We start from the raw sequence: 6000 nt of genomic DNA on the forward strand, positions 1-6000 counted from the left end.
TACAAGTAAACCTATACATGTTTGGTGTCTACAAACTCGCACCGACCTGAGGCATCACACCCACACATCAGTTTTACCATATAGTGAACACCGTGAATAAAATATCCCAAAAACTATTGTACGATCCCACTTTTTTTGCAATTTTTCCGCACTTGGAATTTTTTTGCCGTTTTCCAGTACACTATATGGTAAAACTTATGATTTCATTTAAAAGTACAACTCGTCCCGCAAAAAACAAGCCCTCATATGGCAAGATTGACGGAATAATAAAAAAGTTACGGCTCTTGGAAGAAAAGGAGCAAAAAACAAAAACGCAAAAACGGAAAGTGCCCGGGGGCTGAAGGGGTTAAATAACTAATATCAGCATATATCCTTATTGCGCTATATTAGACCGAAAGAATTTTTTTCATATACCCCCTCCCCATTGGGAATCGGTAATAGCTGCAAAGGACCTGCTGACATATCAAAAAATCTAGCTGGTAGCTGGAGGATTGAAGGAAAAAAAAACCAAAAAAAAAAAACCTGAATTCCATGGTGCCGGTGGAAATCAGTAGCTGACAACGTTACCCCAAATCTGGACTCCTGAAGCCTGGTTACAGGATCTGCTCGGAGGAACTCCAGACTGATAAGCTTACACTGAAGTTGTGCGGGGGCGCACAACCAACAAAGGTGAGCAATTCTAATATTTTAAACGCTAAAAGGATTCCACGGGTGCTTCTCATAGTGCGCTTGTTTTATCTATTTATTTCAGGAAGTGAAAAAGACTGTTATGATTTCTCTGTATCTTTACTTCAGTTCCTTGCAGTTCAGAATTGTAAAGTCTCTAAAGCAAAGGTTCAGTGGTGCCAACCTAAAGTCATATTCCTTGGTCACTCTCTTTCACCAGGCTCCAAACACCTAACAGAGGACAGGAAAGCAGCCATCGAAGCCATACCTTTTTCCAGGAGTATCAAATAACTACAAGCCTTATTATGCTGTCAAAATCAATCATATCACATACAACGATTTTCCTGAGGATTATGACAAACGGTACTGGGCTTTTGAAAAACTTAAAGATGCCATCTTATCAGTCCCAGTACTGGGCCTCCCGAACTACGCTTTGCCATTTACTCTTTTTCTTCATGAGGTCGATGGCCATGCATCCGGGGTGTTAACACAAAATCATGGCTCCGTGCGGTCCATGCTGCGCACCTTCTTCTTGACAAAACGGCCGACATTACCCTTGTCCACCCCACAGTGATTCAAGCACCCCATGACCTGAAGGCGATCCTTGATCAGATTCAACCAACGCCACCTTCGCCTTCAATGCTCCTGTGCCGCCCCCGCCCCAGCAGCCGCCGCTGCTCGGATCCGGACCTCCTAAGGGGGTGGCTCGAGGGTCTCCGGACTCGGGGGTCTCGCGGACATGCCGAATAAATGGGGGGACATAGATGTACGGGCTAGGCCGTATTAAGTTTGTGACGCCACCCATGGTGTGTGGTGAGTTGGGACACCACCGCTGCTGTTATTGTGCACCCGGGGGAGATGTAGTGGCAGCTAGATGTTAACCCCTCCGTGGGTAGGGATGGTTGCCCTGGAACCCAGTGACTTGGTGCAGGGTATAGCGACGGCAAAGGGGTGCTTGATTATTCACAGTCAATGAATCACATGAGTCTTTGGTAAACCAAGGTGCTAGTGGCCGGCGCTGCGGCCGGTTGCATTCGGATCCCCCCACCCGGGCTGGTGGTCTCTATCCTTTTCCTCTGCACTCACTTTGTGTGAGGTGGACTTCCTAGTCTGGAACTCAGGAGTCCTCTCCCGGCTGGATGTGGCCTAAGTAGCCGTGCCCACAGACGCTGGCCCGTGGGATCTATGCGCCCTGGCGGTGACCTCCTATCCCTATCGGTGGGCTGTTGTCTTCTATGAGGGACTTTGGGTGTGACAGGACCTCTAATCCTGGCCTCAATCGGTTAATTAACCATGCCGCTGGTTTCCGGTCCTAGCTTCAGGGTCTGAGTACCCCCCTTGGTGCTCCGGTTTCCGGGTCGGTTCCCCGTGTCTGTACCGGCGTGCTTTAACCCTGTCCCGGTCCACCTCGGTTCTGCTGAGCCATCTTCCCGTCTCCTGCTGATGGAGACCACCGTCTGCCACCTAGCCAAAGGCACCAGGGCTCTTACCCTGGCACTGTTCAACTTGAACCTCCTCTGCTGGAGCTACACCTAGCTCCAGCCCACACTGCTCTCAACTTGAATTACAAACTTAATCTACTTGTTTTCCTGCCCCGGGCTGTCTAGACCCCTGGGTGGGCGTGTCCAACCACCTGGTCCCACCCACTGGTGTGTCTATCTTTCCCTAAGGGGGGGTGACTAGGGTTTCAGGTCGGCTGTGTGTTTCCTAAGTGAGGGAAGGTGTTATGCAGGGCCCTATCTGTGACTACCTGGTTTTGCCAGGGCGTCACACTCCCTACTGCTTCCTGACAATGTTGCTCTACAGCGGTGTACCACCTTGAATCCCACCACACTTCTTCCGTTTTCTAGGGGGGACTACCCCATATGTCAACATGAAGCCCATGAATGCTGCAGCTCCTGCGACATGGTTGGCTGTTACATCTCGTGGCTCTCCTGAGGCAAGGACTGAGGCAGTCTCCCATTCCTTGCCTGCCACGAGCACTCCTGCTCAGCAGCGCCGAAGGTCTGCCAGACTGCGCAGTGTGCAGGAGATACCTTCTCAGAGAGGCAGCAGAAGGGTGACACCTAGTGGTTCTCCTGTTACAAGGAGTGAAGCGGTCTCCCATTCCTGGCCTGCCGCAGACTCTCCTGCTCAGCGGCCCCGAAGGTCTGCGAGGCTGCGCAATGTGCAGAGGTTTACTGCTCAGGGAAGCAGTGAGATTCCCGTTATCTCTGCACATTGTGAGACCGAGGATCCCGCCTCTATTTCCCAGAGGCAGGAGGGTGAGCATGTGCAATGCGTGGTGGGTCCTGATTCGCTCACTGACGTCACACGGCTTGATGACAAGGCTGGTGACGTGGTGAATCCTGACTGGCCAGGCTGGGACGTCGTGGACCCTGATTGGGTCAAGTCCGTCATCTCCGCCTCGCGCCCGCCCTCGGGTGGAGCTGCACCTCCTTAAAAGCTCCCCCTGCCATCATGGCGGCGCGCGACCGTCCTTCTATGTTTGGATGTCTGGCAGCGTGCTGCCACGCCACTGCTCAGGCATTACTGTCTCTTGTGGGCTTGGCCCTTGCTGCTCCGGCAGTACCTCGTTTGCAGGCCGTGTTCCTGCCTTGCTGCTCCGGCAGTATCCCCTTCAACAGGCCGTGTTCCTGTCCCAGGTGAGCGCCTCGAGTCTCCACTGGACTCACCTGGTTATTGAAAGCACACGTGCGTGGGCACCTCTGTGCTACCCTCGTGCCATATTCTCGTGACTTCCACTGGCACACGTGCGTGGGCACCTCTGTGCTTCCTCGTGCAACAGGTACACCGAGCCGTGAGATCCTTGCCATACAACCCTCACGGGTTAGGGCAGATCGGTGTACATAGATCGTCTGTGACATTCCAGACGATCGCTAGCAGCTACCCGCTCACTCTTCACCCACCATAGCGGCGGTCCCTTACACCGCACAGTGGACCTTGACCGGCGGAAGCTGTCCATTTCCCATCTTGGCACGCTTCCCCGGGTCCCCCTCGTAACAGTTGGCGTTCCTGTTTGCAACCATGATTGCTTAAAGGAGATGGAAAAAGAAACTACTACACCTCGCCAAGTATCCGAAACACCCCTGCCAGATGCAGATCTTACTTTGTGGACAGATAGTTCCCGGTACGCGGATTGTGGCAAGTTCTACACAGGATTTGCTGTGACCACTCTGGATCAGCCAATCATATCGGGAGCTATACCACCCCACATGTCAGCACAAGAAGCAGAATTGGTAGCACTCATCAAAGCGTGTGCAGTTGCAGAAGGGAAAAGAGTCAACATATATACTGACAACAGGTACGTTTTTGGAGCTGTACACGACTTTGGACGGCTATGGTTGCACAGAGGATTTATCACCGCAGCTGGAACTCCAGTGAAGAATGCGGCACTTATCCAGAGACTGTTGCAGGCAGTTCAGTTGCCCAAAGAAATAGCTGTCATGAAGGTCCGAGCATATGGACGACTAGACAGCCCAGAAGCACTTGGCAATCATTATGCTGATGAACTAGCAAAAACGGCAGCATGAGAGAATCCGGAAGAATTGGCGGGTATTCTACTCATGGTAACAACCAGAATGGGGAGAACCACACAACCAGTGGAACCAGACGATAAAGTAGAGAGGACCCCGTACAATAAACTAACATCAGAGCAGATCCATGCTCCACCTGATGAAATAAGAGAATGGAAGAAGATGGGAGCCAAGTTGGATGAGAAACTTTGGAAGTTGGAGAATCAAGTCTGTCTACCAAGAAGAATGTTCCAGAAGAATGTTCCCTGCAGTACTAGCATGGGCTCATGGTTGTACGCACAGAGGCAAGAACCAAATGTTGGCACTCATCCAGAAGTTGTATTATGTGAGTCGCCCATCACAGCGCTGCAGCGGTCGCCTGCGGGACTTCTCTGTAGGGACCCTTCTGGCAATAGGTATGTCAGGTTCACTTTCATGGGAGTCGTGACGCCACTCTCGGTTTTGCAGTCAGAATGAGGGGTGACCACCACTGCAGTTTAACGAGCGTCTGGGGATGATGGTGTCTGCAGTCTAATGTTATGGCCTCCCGAGAGTGAGGCTGGCCCCAAGGGCTCGGGTGTATGTGTGTGGATCCACAGATCGCAGAAGAACTCACACACAGTCCAGAATGTCTTTCACGGTTTTTACTCACTTTCAGTTGTTTTCTGTGAGGTAAACCGGGCGATACTGAGACAGACCAGAGAGAACAAGGTATCCTTCAGGCTGAAATAGAGGTAACTGCAAGCTCGCCTTCCTAGCACTTCTTGTTTCGGATAACCCCCGACTTGACGTATATGGGATTCATCCAGGGAAGTCGCATCTGCCTTTTCTCCCCTTTCTGGCCAGTTTGCTGGCAGCGTGGACCAAGTAAAGATGGCTTCTTGCCCTATCTCACTTATGGGCCCCCTCGTTGCTGCTGATGTTGCGGACTCTGTGTGTTTGGTGAGACACTTGGTGTGCCCTCACAGGCAGGTTTTAGCAGACCACTAAATGGATGTCTGGCTCTAGGGACCTGTCCCCGTGCGTGCCTGGTCTACCAGGAGTTCCCGTACTCAATCACCCCGCTTCTTCCTGAGGTGTCTTTCAGGCTGACTGTGTGGCAACCGAACTCCCCCTCAAACAGCCACTACACTTGCAGGGTCTGATTAGCGTGTCTGCGTGCCCGCTCTCCGCTGCAGACTGGCATGTGTCCTCCTCCACTGCTCTCTCTTGGACTGCCACTGCATAACTCCCTCCAGCTTCTCCACCATACCACTAGCTGAGATGTGGAGGCCATGCCCCCTCTTGGGTCTGCCCAGGGGTCCCCTCTAAGGTGTGTGTGAGCCCTGGTTAAAGTGTGCCTGTGTGTCCACACCTTATTCAGCCTTTGGGATTACCTTTTGTACTCACCCAGCATGGGTGCAGTACTCAGTGGTGCCTGACCAGGTCAGGGATGCCACATATGCACCAGGAATTTCCTCAGCAATATCCACATACACTAGAAGCTGCCAGACGTGCATAACATGTAATCCTGCACCACCAGAGAAGACACCACAAAAGCATCTGATGAAGCCTCTCTACCCATTCCAAAGAATACAAGTAGACCACATCCAACTACCTAAGGTGGGGAAATATGATTATGTTTTGGTAGTTGTCGATATCTTTTCCAGCTGGCCCGACACCTACCCGGTAGTCAATATGACTGCTAGAGTCACAGCTAAACAACTCATCACAGAAACCGTGTGCAGGTTTGGAATACCAGAAGTCATTGAAAGCGACCAAGGATCAGCTTTTACAGGTAACATTTACCAAAAACTGTGGAATATGCTTGGAGAAAGTC

The sequence above is a fragment of the Anomaloglossus baeobatrachus genome, chromosome 5 (genome assembly GCF_048569485.1).
Source record: "Anomaloglossus baeobatrachus isolate aAnoBae1 chromosome 5, aAnoBae1.hap1, whole genome shotgun sequence".
Classification (NCBI taxonomy): Eukaryota; Metazoa; Chordata; class Amphibia; order Anura; family Aromobatidae; genus Anomaloglossus; species Anomaloglossus baeobatrachus.